The 21,336-nt window shown below is 44.2% G+C and overlaps 1 long non-coding RNA gene across 2 annotated transcripts; it reads left to right on the forward strand.

The window, feature by feature from the left end:
- The first annotated feature begins 50 nt into the window (after positions 1-50).
- Positions 51-13,421, forward strand: LOC132673790 (uncharacterized). Of its 2 annotated transcripts, none has more exons than XR_009608202.2 (5): positions 51-136; positions 9,953-10,030; positions 10,174-10,329; positions 12,582-12,735; positions 13,335-13,421. It is a non-coding gene; the product is annotated as an uncharacterized LOC132673790 (long non-coding RNA). The 2 variants fall into 2 exon arrangements; XR_009608201.2 differs by having other exon boundaries at positions 67-136; positions 9,948-10,030.
- The last annotated feature ends 7,915 nt before the right edge of the window (positions 13,422-21,336 follow it).

Raw genomic sequence — 21,336 nt, forward strand, 5'->3', positions numbered from 1 at the left:
AACGCGCACGCACGCAGCACGCTGACCCCGCCCCCAGTTCCACCCCGCCCCTCCGAGTCGCCGTCAGCTAGACTTTGGCCCCGCCTTCCCCACGGCTTTCCGGAGTCCGCTTAAAGGAGCCGCGCAGAGGAGCGTGGTGAGAGCTGAGGATCATGGGGAGGAACGAGGTGTTGGGGTATTGTGAAGAGCTGAGTAGGAGGTTGCGAAAGGCGGGAAACAGAATGAAGGAGAGTCCGACGATTCAGGAGGAATAGAATTTGGAAGGGAATGCAACCATTCAACAAGTACTAACTGAGCACCTAGTAAGTGCCAGGCACTGTCTAGGCGCAAGGGATAATGCCCTAGGCAAGCAAAGGCCCTTGTGAAGCTTGATTCTACTGGGTTGGGAGAGTGGAGACAGACAACAAACTAAACAAAAATTTCAATCCGTATTATGTAGTGTGAAGACAAATAAAACCAGGAATGGAATGACTTTATTGCTGGCCAGATACTGCCCCACAGAGGAGACCTTTGAGCACCTGTCATATACATAGGATATGAAGGAATGAGCCTAGCAAATGAGTGTGGAGGTGTGAGGGAAACAGCCTTTTCATGCTGAAAGACAATCAGCCATAAACTCAGAGTTGGGAATACACCTGGTAGGTTACAGGAACAGCAAAAGGCCAGTGTGGCTAAATGGAACCAGCTGGCCAGAGAGTAGCAATAGTTAAGTTGAGAGAGGTTTAGAAGGACCAGATCCTATGGAGCCTTGTGAGTTGTTATAAGAGCAACTGAAAACCATGGGAGGATGAGCAGAGGAATGACCACATCTGATTCACGTTTTAAAAAGTATTCTTGGGGCGCCTGGGTGGCTCAGTCGGTTAAGCAGACTACTTTGGCTCAGGTCATGATCTCACGGTCCGTGAGTTCGAGCCCCGCGTCGGGCTCTGTGCTGACAGCTCAGAGCCTGGAGCCTGTTTCGGATTCTGTGTCTCCCTCTCTCTGACCCTCCCCCGTTCATGCTTTGTCTCTCTTTGTCTCAAAAATAAAAACGTTAAAAAAAAAAAAAGTATTCTTGGGGGGCGCCTGGGTGGCTCGGTCGGTTAAGCCTCCGACTTTGGCTCAGGTCATGATCTCACGGTCTGTGAATTCAAGCCCGTGTCGGGCTCTGTGCCGACAGCTCAGAGCCTGGAGCCTGTTTCAGATTCTGTGTCTCCCTCTCCCTCTGCCCCTTCCCTGTTCATGCTCTGTCTCTCTCTGTCTCAAAAATAAATAAACGTTAAAAAAAAATTTTTTTTAAAGTATTCTTCGGGCGCCTGGATGGCTCAGTCGGTTAAGCATCCACTGTTGATCTTGGCTCAGCTCATGATCTCCCGGTTGTTAAGATCGAGCCCCAAGTTGGGCTCTTCACTGATGGCGTGGAGCCTACTTAGGATTCTCTCTTTCTCTGCCCTTCCCCCACTCACAAGTACTGGAGCTCTCTCTCAAATAAATAACCTTAAAAAAATGTTTTTAAAGTTATTCTTGCTAATATGTGTAAAATACACAATAGGGAAGCACAAATGTCTGCAGGAAGACCCCTAAGGATGTTGGTGGTGGTAGGTAACTTGTATGGCAGCAGAGAAACGGTGAGAAGGCTTTTCAGATATATTTTGGAGTGGATTTGGCAGAGAGTGTGTGAAGGAACAAACATCATGGATGATTCCTAGGTTCAAGGCCTGAAGGATGGGTTAATGGTGGTGCCATTTAATAAGATGGGGAAGACTCAACAGGAGAAATTTGGGGATGGGGGAAATCAGGAGTTCTGTTTTGTACATGTTACATGAAGTGCTTGTTATGCACCCACATGGAATATTGAGTACAACAATTGGATATATATTTGGGATTCATCAGCATAGATGCTTTTTAAGCCTTAAGTCTACATAAAAGCACTTAGGGAGGGAGAGTACTGGAGGAGAGGACTAAGAGGAATCCAACACTTGGAGATTAAGTAGAAAAGGAGGAAGGGCTACCAGTCAGATCAGAGGAATACCAGGAAAGGGTGAGTGATGGAAGATAAGAGAATTGTTTCTGGAAGGTGAGAGTCATCACTCTTATCAAATACTGCTGAAATAAATAAGCTGAGGACAGAGTTTGAACACTGGATTTGGCCGGATGAGGGTTACTAATGTCCTTGATGAAAGCAGTTTCAATGGTTCACAGGGGAGAAAGTCTGATTAGGGTGTGTGAACAAGAGAATGAGAAGTGAGGAAGAGAGAGTGTGTATAGCAAGTCTAAACAGCTCTTGAAGAGCTTTGCTGTCAAGGGCAACTGAGAAAAGGGCAGTACCCCAGGGGTATTTGGGATCAAGGGAGAGTATTTTAAGATGGGAGGAACGATCCTTTAGAGAGATAAATATGATAGCACAGAAGATAGGAGACAAGTGGAGAAAGATTGTCCTCAAGAAGAGAAGCAATGATGTCCTAGTGAAGGGCATGGCCTCGGGTAGGAATAAGGACTGTATGTTCACACACTATTTTTGGAGAGAAGGCAAAGTCTGTGGGTGCAAATGCAGGTAGGTTAAGTAGTCCATTTGGTGATGGCATGCTTAGGCCACTGCAGAGCAGAAGGGGACAGGTGGAAGCTAACACGCAGCCCCTGTACTGCCAACCAAGCAGCTATGAGGCCATACCCATCTGGAGGAAGCAGGGGTGGGGAGGGGCACCTCTTCTAATTACTCCAGCTGGAGGGGGTGGTGCCTTTTAGCAATTTGACCCACCCTCCTACACACACACACACACACACACACACACACACACAGTGTGTATATTTTCCCAGTTTACATTGAGTACTGTATGTGCTAGCTACCTCACTGGATCTGATGAGATAGATCTGGGCTATATGCTTTCCTTTATGCGATAAAAACTGTGAATGGGGAGGGGCTATTGGCTATTTAAGGAGCTAAAAGAAGGTGAGCAAGACTTCTCTTGAAGCATTGAAGAGTTACTAGAGAAGTGTGGTGTAGACAACACTGAGGAGGACCCTCTTGAGCTGGTGGTCCTATATTCAAAGTGAGACCATTAGGCAAAGTTGTATGGTTCTCTCCAGCCACATTCCATTGCTTGAGGGATTGAAGGAGAGTTGAATTTGACCAGGGCTGGGTTTGCTGATGAAAGTCAATGAGAAGGTGAGGAAGTCTACACCAGGGAGTGGTTGTAGTGATAGCCCCTTGGAACCTACACTGGGAGGGAAGAGAGGCAAATAATACAACAGTGGGGTCAAGGGTTTGGTGGTCCCTGTGAGAAAGAGGAAACAGTGAAATAAGTGAGGAAAGGGGACTTTCCAAGGATCAAGCATGGGGAAGGGTGAGTGAGGGGGTTGGGAAAGAGGAAGTGAAGGTATCTATGAGGAAAAAATAGGCTCAGGGAGGAGCCTTGGAACCGAAGAACCAGCAAGGCCCTCGGGTTCTTGCCCTGTGGCAGCACACTTGAGCCATTGGTTGGGAGCAGGTTGAGGGAGCTGCACAAGCTGGGGAGAAACTGAGCACAGCAGGGAATAAGCCACCTGGATTCTGCCAGGTCCCTTTACAAGCCTTTGGGGAGCCGACTGGGTGCTTTGCTTTACCTGCCTTTTTTTTTCACCGAGGACACCCACGCATTTGTGTAGACATTTTATTCTGCCTGGTGTTTGACAGAAACCAAGTGACATCTTTCCTCCTGATATCCCCTTTTCTGCTTATGACACTATCTTTTTCAGTTACTCAACTGCCAAGCCTCAGCTGCCTTTAATCTTCCCCATCCCTGTGTCCAGTTAGTCCCCAAAGTGTAGCAATCTGTGCCATCCGATAGAACATTATGCCATGTTCTTTATCTACATAGTCTGGTACAGCAGCCAATGTGGCTATCGAGCACTTGAGATGTGGCTAACATGACTGAGGAATTGGATTTTAAATCTTATTTAACTTTAACGGATTTAAATTAGGCTTAACGAGGCACATATACCTGGGGGATACTGTATTGGACAGATGGGTAGAGGTCCTTCCTACACAATGTCTCTTCTTTTTATTTTTTTAAATTGTTTTTTAATGTTTATTTATTTTTGAGAGAGAGAGACAGAGCATGAGCGGTGGGGGTGGGGGAGGCACAGAAAGAAAGGGCGACACAGAATCCGAAGCAGGCTCCAGGCTCTGAGCTGTCAGCACAGAGCCTGACGCAGGGCTCGAACTCACAAACTGTGGGATCATGACCTGAGCCCAAGTTGAGCGCTTAACTGACTGAGCCACCCAGGCGCCCCACAGTGTCTCTTCTGCTTCTCTCCACCTCTGCTGCCATGCCTGATTACCTCTAGTCCAGACTTTTCCCATAGTCTCCTCTTTGGTCTCCTGCTTAGTTACTTCCCCTGCCATCTGTCATGTGTTCTTGCCAGAGCCACCTCTCTAAACGGTGGCCACATTGTGACCCCACCCTATTTTTAAAATTATTGCTATTTCTCTGTCAATTTCAAACTGGCATTTGCCCCGTGATGTGCGTCCATCCCACTTTTCCAGCCTTCCCTTGCACGGCACCCTTATTTAGAAAGAGCTGTTCCTCAAGCAAAATGGAACTACTGGCTGTAATTCCTACCAACTTTTTACAGAGGAGCCAACCTGTTTGCTTAAATTGTCTCTGCCTGGAATAGTGCCCCCCATTCCCTCTTCCAGCCCCCACATCTGTTGAAATCCTTGGAGGCCTGTCTCAAATTGCAGCAGCTACCTGGAACCTTTTCTGATTTTTCCTCTCCTCTGAAATCCCACAGTTTCTGTTTTCACCTCACCTGTGGCACCTGCAAGCTGCCTTGTCGTATGTATTGTGTTTTCATTTTATTCCCGTCACTACATTTCCCTCCTTGCCAATCACTGTGTTTTAATCACGTTAGTGTCCCCTTGTCAGTCTTGCACCTTATATGTATGAGGTAATCCTCAATTAGCCACTGCATTGAATTACACGCTTTCATGGAAAGTGAAGCGAATTTATGCCTCTCCCTGACTGCGAGTACTATCACTAACCCCTAGAGAGAATGTTGTTATACCCTCGGAGAAACAAAACGGAAAAGAAGCAGAAGAAACCAAAAAAACCCACAATCATTCCATGGCACTTCTGTTACAATTGAGAATTCATTAGGTCAGAGCGCCAGGTTTGGGGCAGAACTCTGGGAAATTAAGAAGAAATGAATGAAAGAAGAAGAACAAGCAGGAAAAAACCTGAGAAACAGGTATTTGAAATAGATCATAATCATGACACATCTGGTAGCCAGTTTCTAGAGCATTCTGGAAACAACGTGGAGGTAGATGAGTCTTTGTCCCAGGAGTTGGATGACTTGGGGCTGAGTGATGAGGACAGTCTTACCACAACCCCCTACCTCGACCAGCAAATGGACTCTTCTGTCTGCTGAACTTGACTGCCACAACATCTGTGTCTACGCTGTGCTGACAGGGTATTGATTTGCCTTTCTGTTTTTCTAAGAAAAGGTAATTTTCAGGAGAATATTCTTTTGATCGCTTTCATCATTGGACTCGATGAACTGACCTTAAAATTAAAACAAAAGCAAACACATAACCATGACATTTCCTAACATGAGATTCAAACTTTTGAAGAGAAGTGGACTGTGTTTGTTTTCATGCTACTGTTTGCTGAGAATTTCTTCCAAGTGCTTTCCAAACTTAGGGTGCTTTTACAACTCAGTTCTATTTTGTAATCCTAGGGAGCGTCGTCAGCACACTTAGAACTGGCAGGGCCAGCATAGTTAGCAACTCCTAGGGTCAATTTATGGAAGACGTCTTTAAGAAGCATTCAGATTGTGATACAAATCAGTAAGAAGAGGCTTCCATCCAATAAATGTTTAGAAAATGTATTTTTAGACCAGGATTCCTGGGAACCTGTAACCCAACAGAATTACATATGCTAAATCCTGCAATACCTAATACACTTTTCTTGTTGGTGCGGTGGTTTAAAGGATTTGAAAAGCAGGCATATTTTACACAAAAAAACATACCTCACACATATAGGACCTTACACACATTTATTCAACAAGTTTTAACTGAGTGCTTGCTACTTTATGCTTGTTGCTACAGATATAAGTGACCGGGCATTGGTATACCATTTTACAGTTTTCAAAATGACACCACAGTGCCTAACTTAATCCTACAAACAAATATCATTAAAGTAGGTTTAAGTCTCATTTTGCAGAGGGGAAAACTTGCTCAAAGGGATTAAATGAACTGCACAGAAGCCGAGCTATTCATTGGCAAGATCTCAAACTGGAACCCAGATCTTTCGGTGTCAAAACATTGGTTGAATTAGAATATAAGTTCCCCGAGGGCACAGACTTGATCCGTTTTGTTCATTACTATATTCCCAGAGCCCAAAATGTACCAGGCATATTGTAGGTTCTCAATAAATGTGTGTGTGTGTGTGTGTGTGTGTGTGTTGTGGAGAGAGGGCTGGGGAGAGAATATAAGCCAACCATCTAATTCATTAGCATATTTTTATATTTTAATTAATTACATGCTAAGCTGATCTTTTCTATATTAGTGCTATTCAGAGTATGGTTCAAAGACTGGTACTGGTCCATGAATTTTTTTATTGCCAGGTGCCTTAGCCCATTTTGGGCTGTTGCAACAAAATACCACAGGCTGCATAGCTTATAAGCAACAAATTTATTTCTCACGTTCTGGAGGCTGCAAGTCCGAGATCAAAGTGTCAGCAAGGTCACGTTCTGGTTAGAGCCTGCTTTCTGGTTTATAGTGGTGCCTCCTTGCTGTGTCCTCACCTGGTGGATGGGACTAGGATCTCTCTGGAACCTTTTTTTACAAGGGCACTAGTACCATTCATGAAATTCCACTCTTATGACCTAAGCACCTTCCAAGTCCCCACCTCCTAACACCATCATCTTTGGGGGTTAGGATTTCAACATATAGATTGGGGGGTGGATACAAGCATTCAGATCTTAGCACCAGTTGGCCTTAATGACAGAAAATGAGAGTGAGCATTTAGAATCCCTTGTGGCAACTTGACATCGCTGTGACATACAAGAAGCAATCAGTAGGCTTGTCCAGTTGAGCAGGGCAGAAATCAGTTCAGGTGTTGCCCGACTGCCTTGTGTGGTGAGTCACGTGGTATGAGCTGGATACTAGTTATAAAGCATCCAACTTTTTTTTTTAAACTTTTGACCCTCTTCACCCATTTTTCCTCCCCTCCCACCCCCACCTCTGGCAATCACCGATTTGTTCTCTGTTTCTATGAGCTTAGAGTTTATTTTGGTTTGGTTTTGGTTTTTAGATTCCAAATATAAGAGACATTTTATGATATTTGTGTTTCTCTGTCTGACTTATTTTACATGTATATGTGTGTGTATATATCTCTATTTCTTCATCCATTCATCCATCCACGGACATGTAAGTTGTTTCCATATTTGGCTATGATAAATAGTGCTGCAATGAACGTGGGGGTGCAGGTATCCTTTTGAGTTAGGTTTTCATTGTCTTTGGATAAATACCCAGAATTGGAATTACTGGATCATATGTAGTTCTGTTTTTCATTTTTTGAGGAACCTTCATACAGTTTCCCATAGTGGTTGCACAAATTTACATTCTCACCAACAGTGCACAAGATTCCCTTTTTTCCATATCCTCCCCAACACCTGTTGTTTGTTGTTGTTGTTATGCTAGCCATTCTGACAGGTGTGAGGTGGTATCTCATGGTGGTTCTGATCTGCATTTCCCTGATGATGAGTGATGTGGAGCATTTTTTCACGTACCTGTTGGCCAGCTGCATGCCTTCTTTGGATCTTCTGTCCATTTTGGGGGGGTTGTTTGGTTTGTTTATTTGCTTCTTTTTTTTTTCTTTTTTTTTTTGGCTATTGAATTATTTGAGTTCTTTATACACTTTTGATAATAACCTCTTTCAGATATAGGACTTGCAAATCTTTTCTCCCAGTAAGTAGGTTGCCTTCTTATTTTGTTGATGGTTTCCTTTTCTGTGCAGAGTTGTTTTAGTTTGATGTAGTCCCATTTGTTTATTTTTGCTTTTGTTGCTCTTATTTTTGGTGTCAGATTTTAGAAAATTATTGCCACTCTTATGTTTTTCCCTAATGGGGGGGGATTGTAAATGGGATTGTTTTCTTAATTTCTCTTTCTTAGAGTTTATTGTTAGTGTGGAAATTTTGGTGCATGTGCATCAATTTTGTATCCTGCGGTATTATCTAGTTCATTTACTCTAATACTTTTTCAATAGAGTCTTTAGGGTTTTTTTTTTTTTATATAATATCATGTCATCTGCAAATAGTGACTGTTTTACTTCTTCCTTTTTAGTTTGGATGCCTTTTCTTTCTTTCTTTCTTATGCCTAATCTTCGAGGAAAAGCTTTCAGATTTTTACTATTGAGTATGATATTAGCTTTGGGGTTGTCCTATGTAGGCTTTATGTAAGGGTCTGTTCCCTCTGTTCTCTCTATACCCTCTTTGTTTTTCTCATAAATGGATGTCGAATACTGTCAAAGACTTTTTCTGCATCTGTTGAGATGATCATATGATTTTTATTCTTCATTTTGCTCATGTGGTGTATGACATTAACTGATTTGCAGATGTTGAACCATCCTTGCATCCCTGGAATAAATCCCACTTGATTATGGTGTATGATCCTTTTAATATATTGTTGAATTCAGTTTGCTAATATTTTGTTAAGGATTTTTACTGTATCCATCAGGGATATTGGACTGTAATTTTTTTTCCTGTGGCATCCTTGTCTGGTCTTGGTATCAGGGTAATTCCAGCCTTGGAAAATGAGTTTGGAAGTATTCCCCTCTTCTATTTTTTTTTTTTTTTTGGAAGAGTTTAAGAAGGATTGGTATTCTTCTTTGAATGTTTGGTAGAATTCACCAGTGAAGCCATCTGGTACTGGACTTTTGTACATTGGGAGGTTTTTGATTACCGATTCAACCTGCTTATTGGTAATTGGTCTGTTCAGATTTCCTATTTCTTCATAAGTTAGTCTTAGTAGATTGCATGTTTCTAGGGATTTAATCATCTATTTAATCCTAACCAGTTTGGCTATTTGTCACCCACCTTCTTCTCCTCCTGGATATTCTTTACTTTTTTGGAAAGAGAACACTTCACGCCTTTGGAATAAAAGAGTTAACAACAGATGTGAAATAACAAAACAAAACACACAAAACTGCTTTTCACCACAGAAGCTATATCTCCTGATCTTATGCTGTGGAGGCATCATTGTTCAGGAATTAAATATATGGTTTCTGGAGTGAGACTTCTTGTGTTTAAACACAGGTTCTACCACTTACCGACTGTGCAAACTTGGGCAAGTTGCTAAACCTCTGGCAGCCTCAGTGTTCTTATCTGTGATATAATAAAAGTACAGAATTTCACAGGGTTTTGGTAAAAATTATGTGGTCAGACATGTACAGTGGTTTTCACAGAGCCTGTCACATAATGACAAAATGCTGCTTTATGTTATAAGAAATATTATCTATCATTTCATCTTGGGCTCATAAAAATTCATGCTGCTTGAAAGATTTAAAAAATATTGACTATGAAGGTGATTCTGTAACTATCCAGGCTTGTAAATAGATGGTCGCTTTTCAATTATTCACATTATTAAAAGATAATGAACATCAGCTAATTCCAAGTTCCCTTATATTTGCTTTTTAGTACTTTGGAGGACATTTGTCTTTTTAAAAAATTTTTTTAAGTTTATTTATTTTGAGAGAGACAGAGACAGCAAGCGTGGAGGAGGGGCAGAGAGAGAAAGGGAGACAGAGAATCCCAAGCAGGCTTTGCGCTGTCATTGCAGAGCCTGACGTGGGGCTCAAACTCACGAAACCACGAGATCATGACCTGAGCTGAAACCAAGAGTCAGATGCTTAACCAACTGAGCCACCCAGGTGCCATGGGACACTTGTCTTTTATGTGGCCATTAGATGCAGTTTCTATTTCTGCAGCACAGGTTGCTCGGGCGGTAAAAGAAGGCAGGTGCGTGTCCTGAAATGCATGAAGTACATCCTAGTGGAGAGTGCACACACAGGTAAGCAAGAGCTGTTTGCTCGGTGATGTGTGTATTGCCTACTTATATGTTTTATGCCACAGACTTTATCTGCAGGGTCCCTTCCTGCTAAGTTGTAGCCAGCTCATTCTTTTCCATTTCCTTCTGGGAACACCGTCATCTAGAAGGAAGCAGCTACTCAGCCATGCGGCACTGTAACTCCTAGGAAGAATCAAGGATTTCTGCAGCAAGGAAATTGGATACGGATGAACACCAGGGAGGACACTGCTGGCCACTGAAGGGAAAGCCCAATGTAGGCAGGAGGCCAGAATGCGCCAACGGTAAGCCAAGTTTTTTCTTATCAGAAGAGAAAAGCTTGCACTTAACTGCACTATCAAGGAAAAGACGGTCCCCAGCCTTCAGTAAGTGGAGGGAAAAGGAATCCAGGAGGGCTTGCCCTAGCTTTGTGGATATGAGTTAACATTATTTATTCTGTAATAAAACTCAAGCACATGTAAACCACTGAATTAGGCAACCTGAATATATACAGAATTTATAGAAGGCAGGATAGTGTGGTTAGGTTTGCTAGATTTAGCGAGTGAAAAGACAAGATGTCCGGTTAAATTTGAATTTCATATAAACAAACATGTTTTTAGTATAACTATGTTCCATGCAATATTTGGGGTTTGTTTATCTGAAATTCAGGACATTCTGTATTTTATCTTGCAACTCAAAGTGTGATTAAACATGTAGACTGTGGAACCATACTGTGTAAGTTCAAAATCTGGTCCTGCCGCTCATCCGCTACGTGACCTTGGTCATGTTACTTAACCTCTCTGAGCCTCGGTTTCTCTGTGTATAAAACGAAAACAGCATTTACCTCATTGAATTGTTGTGAAGATTAAATAATACATAAAAATTCATAATGGTAACTGACACATAGTGAATGCTGATAAAAATACCAGCTACTTTTGTAGGAAGCATAAGTGGTTATTTACTACCTCCAAATGTTTTCTTCAGTTGACATTATGATTCCAAGTACCTTTTACAAAAAAACCTAGGTGGAGATGGTTTTGTCTCCTATTTTCACGTTATTTTCAATTTTGTTTACAGCCAATGAAATTAGTATAACTTTTAGGACCGCTATCTATCGCATAAAGGAGCACACAACCAACATCTTATCATCAGGTTTCCTGTTTTTCCCTGGTGGCCTAACACATCAGCCCAATCTTAAAGATGTCCTAAAGGCCAAATTTCCTCTGAGAAATGTGTTGAAACTTTCGCAAAGTACTACTTGAGTATTTACTAGGTGAAACTCAGGAGCCAATACCAGCTCTAGCATGGGGTTTTGTCAGAAGGGTATTTGCTGTAATGGGATTTCTGTGCTCTGTAGGTTGCTTAAGAGCAGCCACTTCGTATGGAGTTACAGTTCTTGCATATAACAGGATTCTGTTAGCACAAAGTTGAGAATCAGACAAGCAGAAATATTACTACAATAGTAGACTTAGTATCCAAAAATCTGGTTCTACCACTCAACACGAGTCGCCTGGTACTTTTGAACATTTGCTTCCTCATTTATAAAATGAAAACATCAATACACCTTAAAAGGCAAGAATCAAGTTAAATGAGATAACGTAATGGACAATACGGTACTAGGAATAACAGAAGTACTCCGTAAGTATTCTTAACATGAATCTGCTTATTCATTACAAGGAAGATTGAACACCAGAACACAGAAAGTTCAGAACACTGAACACAGAAAGACTGAAGCCTGGGGTTTGTGCTACTTTATATGGCTGAGCTAAAACAGTAACTCCTTACTTTGTCCATGTCTGCTTCTGGATGAGAACCAATAATTTCTAAACAATGATACAACCTAAGGGGAATTCAAGCAAGGACTGCATCTTTCCCATTGACAGTAACTCTGTGTGTGTGTGTGTGTGTGTGTGTGTGTGTGTGTGTGTGCGCGCGCGTGTGTGTGTGTTGGAGGCAGGCAGTGGTGAGACAGGGAAAGGTCAGGGAAGGAGTTGGAAATTTCTTTTTCATTTAATAACTAGGTTGAGCCAGATACTGATGTTTGTGTGTGAAAAAATATTAGTTTGAGGCCAGAAAGCAGAAAACACACTTCCAGTAAATTTACAATATTAATTTTGAGTTTCAGAAGCAAATCCCAAATGCAAACCAGATTCAGAAATTATGACCTCAGCTTTTCCAGAGTGTGTACTGATTAGGCTTTTGCAGATTAACCAGAGGTAGAACGTCTTAGGGGAAAAACCTAGGAGAGAAAAATAGAATTCATGAGAACATCCAAACTCAGAGAGTGAAATTTCCTGTCTTTGCGTTTGCTGCTGACTGAAGGAGTATGGGCTTTTCTAAGGAGGAGAGAGGGGTGAACTTAGGGTTTTGTCAAGGGGATTACCAAGGGAAGTAGTTGTTTATGGACTGGAAGGTGGTAAGGAGTCCATGGCTTTGCAGGGCAATACATGATGGCAAAGTAGGGCAACGATGCTGGAAGTTGTAGAATGAGCTAGATGACTACTTTGAAAGTCAGTTCATAAACATTTATATATTAAGTATCAACTATGTTATTAAGCTTTCAGGGGATACAATGACACATAAAGCACAGACAGTGAGACCTGAGAGGAAGAAGATAAAAGGAAGGCTGTGGAACCAGAGTGTTAAGAAATCTCATAGCTGACAATTTGCTAGCAAAGAACAGGATGCCTACAAAATTCGTTAAGTGTCAGGTATGCTGGGGACGTGGCTGACGGCCTTGCCTGAGCTTTGAACTTGGCAAAGGGTAGAGGGGAAGCATTTCTCGAGGCCTTCCCTTGCCTCCTATAGAACAGAGGTGCTCGGTGTAAAGGAAGAAAAGCCAGAGCATGTACATCTCTGGACAGGGGTCTGAAATGAATCATAATCTTCCTGGGGGAAAGGGGGAGTGGGGGAGGGGAGTTGTAGGGTCTCACCTCCCCTCTCTTCATCCCCTGAGCTGTCATTGCCAAAATGAACAGATTATCACAATTTCAGCCCATGCAGCTATCTCGCTAATGTTCATTTGCTGATTTTAATGAGTTCCAGAACCAATTTGTGATCTTATAATCAGCTCAGGTTCACCGCTGAAAGAAAGTGCTGTAAGTCTTGTTAGAGAAGTCAGCGCTGCAGAATGCAGATACATTGATATGAAAATGAATTCAAATGAATTCTTTGGGGCATTGTAAGGCTTCCAAGTTCCCCCGATACCATTCAGCACAAAAATGTTAGGTGTTGGATGTCCTGATGAGCCGGCTGGGGTACAATACCTGTCTTTGCAAACTACGTTCATCTCCTTTTGTTCTCTCTTCAGATTTCACAGCTTCCTCTGCTCTGCCTAAAAAGGAAAACTCACATCTTCAAGCTGTTACAATAAAACTATTGGCAGTATGTAAAGTGAGAACAGAGCCTTGCCTTAATTTATTGCACCATGTAGATTTATTACACATCAGGGTAATAATAACAACACCATGACTCGCCGCCTGATAATCTCCTGTGCTCCAGTAGGAGTGCGGGGGAGGGAGCCCGCGGGCCCTGTAGACTCCCTGTATGGTGCTGAGCGATCTGGGCACGCTCCTGGCCCAGTGCCACCAGATGATGTGGTACTACTGGACCGCGTGGCGTCAAGATGTGTTGCAGAGCTGGTGAGGAGATGTAGCCTTTAGACGGAAAACACTGGAGGCCATTGGCCAGGCCTGTAAGTAGAGTGTGTCCCCAGTTGCTCACTGCCAGGGGAGTAGGCATCCCAGCTACCTTCTTATCAGAGGCTCCTCTACCTGAAACCTGATGAGATCACAGGTTCAGAACCTCCACGGGGCATTTTACCTGCCTTTAGAGGGCACCACACTTAGAATCTGGGACCTTCCAAGTTAAATATGTTCAGTGTCTGAAGAACAAGTTGACCAAATTCAGGGTTAAAGACAATCACGCCTCAGGCCACGGGTCTCTCCTTCCGAGTGCTGGCCTCGCTTCTGGGCTGCTTCTCTGTCTTTTCATGACATCTGAGTCCTGGGGGTGCCCAATCCGTCTTGGCTGCTTCCAGGGAAACTGCTCCCAGGCACTCAGGCACTCAGCCTGCCCACGGTGACAGTGACATCCTCACAGAGGACAGCGTTCATCAGAGGTGCCCCCCTGCTGCTCTGCTTGCTCTGGAAGCCTCTCATTAGGGTTTCTAATTTTTAAGATAATGGGAACTTAATGGGGATTATTTTGATTTTCTCTCGCCAGCCAATGTTTTAGCCCTGCTGCCCCCAGCTGCACTGCCTGAACAAATTGCATTCTGAGCAAGCGAAAGCTGTGGCCCAGGAGACTGCTGACATGACCTCAGAAACACACAGTCCAATCCTACTGTCTGATTTTCTTTGCTCTTGTACTGAGACCTTTGCCTGTAACAGTATTTGGGTTTCTGGCCATCTTGGTGACCACTTTGGACCTGCCTTCCCCCTCCCATCCCCCCCACTGAATTTTAGAGGGAAACATCTTTAAAACACATCAATGAACGAATCAATTAATTAATTCTCAGCATTGGTGAGGCTCGGGCTCCTATTCCTCTTCTCCTCCTTCCAGGTTTTGTAAAAATGGAGAATTTGATCGACCCATAATCTGTTACCTGGCTATACTCTGAGACAGAGAGTTGCTCTCTGAGACAGACAGTTCCAAGACTGAAAGGATGGAGAATCATGTATGATTAACCCTCAGAATAATCAATGACCTCAATAATTATATTTTGAAGCCATTAGGTCCTGGGGATCCAAAGACATTGTCCCTATCCTCTCTCAAAGCTTTGGTTTTCTTCTCAATAAACAAACTTAAGTTTGTTTGTTTTTGCATTGGTAAGTGGTGGCCATTTGGGGTAAACGGACCCTTGGGGATGTTTATCCTGCCCAAATGATGGCAAAAATACAAAGATGTGCAAACCACCATCCTCAGTAGGCCAACTGTGCCCAACACTTCACTGGATAGGCTTATTTTGGGTGTCCCCTTCCTCTGTTAGCTGTTAGCTATGACGACCACTCAGCAGATCTTGAGTCTTGGAAATCACTCCACTCCCATGTTTGCTGATTTCCGGCAGGTAAGAAACCACGTCAGCCGTCCGTCTGAGGTTTAATGGAGTATTATCGCTACTAACTCGAACCTCTGTCAGTAGCTCTTTGTCTCACAACTAACCCCAAGGTAGCCTAACAGCATGAAAACCAGAGTCAGAGAGGTTAATGAGTCAGAAAATGACCCTAGGTCTGTTCAGAGAGGTGACAGGCCTGGATGTTTCAAAGCACATTGCTGACCACTTTTGATAAAGAGCCCAAGATTGTTTTAACTACACTTGATTTAGGGATAAGTTTATATGAGACAGGGACTTCACTGCTCAACCATTTTGTGGAATGGTTGTCAATGGCTTGGCCCAAAAGGAGGAAGAAGGAAAAGGGCCAGAGGCAGCAAGTGTCAGTGCAAGATGGGAAGTAGGTAGGAACTGTAGCATTGTAAACACATCCAGAAATCAAAATTATGTCAGGAGTGGGGACTCATTTGTATTTGTTTTGATGATTTTGCTTTCATTTGATTTTCATTTTAAACCTTGGACACTCTGGCCACTGGGAATTGATTTCGAGAAGCACCAGCATGGAGCAGGGACCTCCAAGAAGAATTTGGAGTCAAGCCCGGTGCCGAGGGAGAACGTGGACAAGAGCATGAGGCAGAGACTTTAGGCCCACGGGAAGCAGCCTCCCGGCTTCAAAGGATGTCTGTGTCACTGACAGCAGCGAGGAGTGCAGACGGTGTGCAGGAATTGGCCTCGACGGCCCCTGATACCGACTGATAGGCAGTTTCACTGTGGGGCACCAGGCACAGGTTCCTCTGCTGTCTTCATCAGTCTGTAGGTGCTGACTTTGCTGATGGCCTGCACCACAGCCACCGGGCCTCTTCCCACTTCCTCCTTTTCACACGGCTCTTGTGAGCAGAGCAGCCGAGGCCTACTCTAGCCTGCTTTGCCCTCTCTTACTTACATCAGAGGTTTGGGACGGCCGATTACAAACGATCGTTGCGATCTTTTCCTTTGTGTTCTTGAAGTTTGAGTAGAGAGGCAAGGAAGAAGTGGCCCAGGAGCAAATAAACATCTGCATTTCCAAAATGAGCGTGAAATGAAGCTCGTCTGAAAAAAGCAAAGACAGCTTTTGGGGCAAAAGCTGAACAGGAGCAAAAGCTGAATAGAGTCTCAACCATGAAATATTTACTCGTTTTGTTAGAAAGAGAAGGAAAGAAAAGAAAGAGACGCTAAGGGGTGCCTGGGGGGCTTGGATAAACATCTGAGTGTTTATTTCAGCTCAGGTCTTGATCTCAGGGTCGCGAGTTGAAGCCCTGTGTTGGGCCCTGGGCATGAAGCCTACTTAGAAAAGGAGGGGCACCTGGGTGACTCAGTTTCTTAAGAGTCCGACTTCAGTTCAGGTCATGATCTTGTGGTTCACAAGTTCAAGTCCCACATTGGGCTCTGTGCTGACAGCCTGGAGCCTAATTCGGATTCTGTGTCTCCCTCTCTCTCTGCCCCTCCCCCACTTGTGCTCTGTCTCTCTCTGTCTCTCAAAAATAAATAAACATTAAAAAATTTTTTTGAAAGGAAAAGAAAAGAGGGAGGGAGGAAGGAAGGAAGCAAGAGAGGCAGGGAGGAAGGAGCTAGGTACTATCTCTTTAGCAGGCATGGTATGAAGAAGAATTGAAAAGATGTTCACTATTTTTTAAATTTCAGTCCTGAACCAGTCACCTGGGAGGAGCGGGTTTGGTGTTCCAACACAACCGTTCAGCCTCGGACTTGGAAGGAGTGAGGTTGAAGTATCTCGCAAAGGAAAAAATAAACAAATAAAACAATTGTTATCTAAAATGTTCTACCTTAACAAAAATTAGAGTTCCATTTACAAGCTAAAGGAACAGTCTGTCAAATCTTCACTACAGCCTAGCTAACACCCTACTGCTTGCCTCCGCCCTGCAAGGTAATTTTGGTACCTTTTATCTCTAAATACATGGTAAATACTCATTAATCTCCACAGCAGTCTGAAGTTGGTCAAGTTCTTCAAACTTCGAGTGATGACAGGTGGGGTAGTAGGTAGCAATTTGCCTTGGCTGTCATTACCCTTCCCACACATGCTGGGAAACAGGCACGGAAGGCTTCGAGGTTCTGGACCAAATCAGAGGTATTCCAGGAACCCAGCACTGGGTCCCTCTGTCATCTCTGGGAAGTGGCTTCTGGACTCAGCAGCTGCACTTCTCCATGTCAGCTCGTGTATGTGTCAGCAGCAAAGAAGACTCCCATCCCAGAGGCCCCAGGTCCTTGGCCTCTGCTCCACCTCAGAAAAGTTCTCTGGCAGTTGAAGAAAATGGAGCAGGTGTGACCGTAGGGGTGAAGCATAGGTGAGTTTGGCAGTTGGGTGCTTGAGTGGATCTGAGCTCTGTGATTGTGAATTAATGTAGCTCGAGGGGACTGGCGGCAGACTCATCTTTGCCCTTCAAACTCTAGTAATAAGCTAGCAGGACTTGTATGACCTCCTCCCTTGCTGATGTAGCATCACAGCGCCGTGGCCGGGCCTGACCCTTGGCCTCCCTTGTCCCGCCCCCTTGGATGTTGCACACATCCTGCAAACTTTCGGAGGGGCCATATGGGGGTCAATTTTCTTTTTCTTTTTCTTTTTTAATTTTTAATGTTTATTTATTATTTTTGAGAGACAGAGTGTGAGCGGGGTAGGGGCAGAGAGAGAGGGAGAGACAGAATCCGAAGCAGGCTCCAGGCTCTGAGCACAGAGCCTGATGTGGGACTCGAACCCACGAACTGCGAGATCATGACCTGAGTTGAAGTCAGACGCTTAACCGACTGAGCCACCCAGGTGCCCCTGGGGTCAATTTTCTTGAGACCTGATTTGTTTCCACCTTCGATAGAGATCAACAGGACACTTTTTCCTAGGTTGCTCAAGAGGTCTTAGAGTAGGTAGATAAATTCAGGATCGGCTGAACTTCGATCATTTTTGTTAAGGGCTGGAAGAGACGGATGGACAGTTTTCACCAGGTAGAAAAGATTAGAACAATGGGTGCATGTTTTCCTCCCATCTTCACGATCTCTCGCCTCTGATAAGTGGGAGAAAAATAAACTGCCGCATTATTTGATGACTGCTCCCTCCCCAGGAGGAAACAGGGCGAGAGGAAGTGGGAACTGACGCTTACTGAGTGCCAACTCTAGGCTGGTCACGTTATATAAAGAATCTAATTCTCCCTCACGATACCCTACTTTGTAGGTATTATTATCCCCCTTCCGAAAGACAACTCTCTTGGGCTCTTGTAGTTAGGAAGCCATGAGGCCAGAATTGAAAACCCAGGGCTTCCTGACTCCACATTCCCTCGGTGGGTATTGTGTCGCTGATGTGCCCGTTTTGGACGAAGACTGACCTGATCCTGAACTCAGCCTTCAACAGGAAAAGGACAGTAGCCTGGTACTGTCTTCTTGCACAACATGGTTATCAGAATGTCCAATGACAGGAAGGGTCAGGATGTCAAACTCATTTTGAAACCCTCTTTGACTGAAGGCCACACGAGGGTGTGGAGTACAGGTCCCTCTGAAGGTCACTGGCCTATGGAGGGAGACACTCGATGACTTGTTTGGTGAAAAATCTTATTGGAGTTTACCCCTGGTCACTTTTCAGCACCTTTAGGGATACCTTAAACTGGAAGGACCTGCAAAAGGATACTTTTTATACCCTTGTCATAAAAGTAATCAAGCCAAATTGAATGAGGGCTTACTATGTGACAAGAACTGTTCCTTAGGCTTTATATGTGTTATTTATTCCTCTAACAATCCTATAAGGAAGGTACTATTAGTTTCTCCATTTTACAGATGAAAGTACAGATGGAAGTTACAGAGAGGTTAAGTAACTTGCCCAAGGTTACACAGGAAGGAAGTGACAAAACCGGGATTTGAGCTCTCCAACCTGGGCACCTATCAACTACACTTTCTGCAGCCTGTTTTCAGGAAAGCTTGTACAGAGATAGGAATTGTCACTCCTGCACATGGAGAAGAAGAGGCTTCTTCTCTCATTTTCCATTTATAGAGTAACGGCAGGCTTCTGCCACACAGAGCACTGGGTCCCTTTACCCACAGATGCGTTAACCCTTTAGAGGCCTGCTGAGGCTGATCCCTCTCACTGCAGCCTTGTTCCTCTCCTTCCTTCTCCTCAGGGGACCTCTAGCACCTTCCTCTTGTGATGGGAATGATGGATGCCTGGAGACCCAGATCTTCATTCTCAGCTGTGGGTTACCACTCTCTGGTGGTCAGTGTCCTGGACAGCCACAGGCAATAGAAAGTGGCTACAATTCTACTTTTTGGACCCAGAGGATGCCACCGTCATCACCGACTCACCAGAGACAGGCAGGCAGGCAGGCAGGCAGTTTACCCACACTGAACACGGTGGTTGAGGTTAGTGAGCGTGTTCTTTTTTTTTTTTAATCTATACCCAGCGTGGGGCTCCAATCCACGGCCCCAAGATCAAGAGTAGAATACTGTACCGACTGGGGCAGCCAGGCTCCCCATTGAACGTGTTCTCACATTGTCTAAATATAAGTATGTAGACCTCACTGGGGAGAGACCAGGTCTTCAAAGAAAGGTCCTGGGGATTGCACCCTACTCCACTGTGGAGGAGGGAGGGAGTGAAGCCATGGGAGCCTCCGCTTTTGACTTTGACTGCTGAAACTCACATCTGCTTACCCTTTCATGTGTAAACCAGGATTCACAATTACTCACTCCACTCAGATGTGTAAAGAACACATAGTTTCTTTTCTCTCTGAATCACTCTGATATCCCTTATGATCCTACACCTGCTGGGTAGCTGGAGGGAAAAACTAATTTTAGTTCAATAGGTTTTAAAATTTAGTCATTCAATGATTTAAGCAGCTCCTTTAGGCCTAACTCGGTACCTCTGGGTTAAGGCGCAGTCTCAGTTTCTTCCCTTCTTGTGCTTGCTTCTCTGTAAGTGGTACTTTTGGTTCTGAGACCAGGCCCCTGGCTCCCTCTCCTCACTGCTCTACCCTTTTAAACATGGCGCCCTAACAAGGGCTTTCACAGGGAATGGGAAAGAGCTCTCCTGCCTTGATTCTTCTAATTTATCTCATTCTCCTTCAGGCAGAGACCTGGATAGGAGAAGCCAGGCAAGGACGAGGGGACTCTGGGCCTAGCCTGCAGCCAGCCTCTCCTCCTAGCATCGGGCTGGAAGAGGAGGCCTGCCGGCCCCCATCACAAACAGAGGAATCTTCTCTTTATACTAAGGAGGAAACTCTAAAATCATAGTGCTTGGTTGTTGGACTTCTAAAGAGTGTAGATCATCTAGGGTTTTTCAAGCTTGTAACCATCCTGACCTGCTTGAAGTATGACACCTCCAGGCGGGCCTCTGGGATACGAGCTGTAAGAGGGATTAAGAGGAATCAAAATACTGTGTTTGCTGAATATTGTCTCCACCAGATCAGCATAGGCTTGGGGTGGTTGAAGGGGAGAGTGGGATTCTAGAAGGTGCTTAGAAGGACTCCTCAGAGGAGAGGCAGTGGAGTACATGTGTGGCTTAAATGTGTGGGCTTGGAGTCCAGACTGGGTTCTGCTATTTCCTTGTGCCTTGGGTGACTTTATTTGTATGGAAACTCGGTTTCCCCATCCTTAAAATGAGGGATAGATAATAGCTATATCTACCTCATAGGACGGTTACAAAGTTAACACATATAAAGAACTTAGACTTCTGCCTATCTCATAGAAAGCCCTCTACAGGGGCATCTGGGTGGCTCAGCCGGCAAAGCGTCTGACTCTTGATTTTGACCTTGCTTCATGGGATCCTGCCCTGCACTGGGCTCTGCTCTGACAGCACAGAGGAGCCTGAGATTCTCTCTCTCTTCGCTCTCTGCCCCTCCCCCACTCGGGCCTGTGCACGTGCGCACGCTCTCTCTCTCTCTCAAAATACATAAATATTTTTTTAAAAAGCACTCAGCAAATGTTAGCTATTTAGACAACAAACACATGTAACATTGGATTTGAAGCCTTATAAGTTTCTTATGTATGATATAGGGGAAAGAGCATTGATTTTCAAAAGAGCCTGTCGAGCAAATTATTTGGCTGCTGTGATGCTGGTTCTGAAAAACGAGGATGATGGTATCATAGAAGAGCGGTCAGAATTAAACAAAATAATGTGCGTGAAACGCCCAGCAAAAAGTTTGGCACATAATTGAGGCTTAACCAAAGTTTCTTCTCCTTTATCCTTATGTCAGTGACATGGTGTCTTATAATTGTTTACTGTTACACCCTCAAC

This window comes from Panthera onca, chromosome C1 (assembly GCF_046562875.1).
Source record: "Panthera onca isolate mPanOnc1 chromosome C1, mPanOnc1 haplotype 2, whole genome shotgun sequence".
Taxonomy (NCBI): Eukaryota; Metazoa; Chordata; class Mammalia; order Carnivora; family Felidae; genus Panthera; species Panthera onca.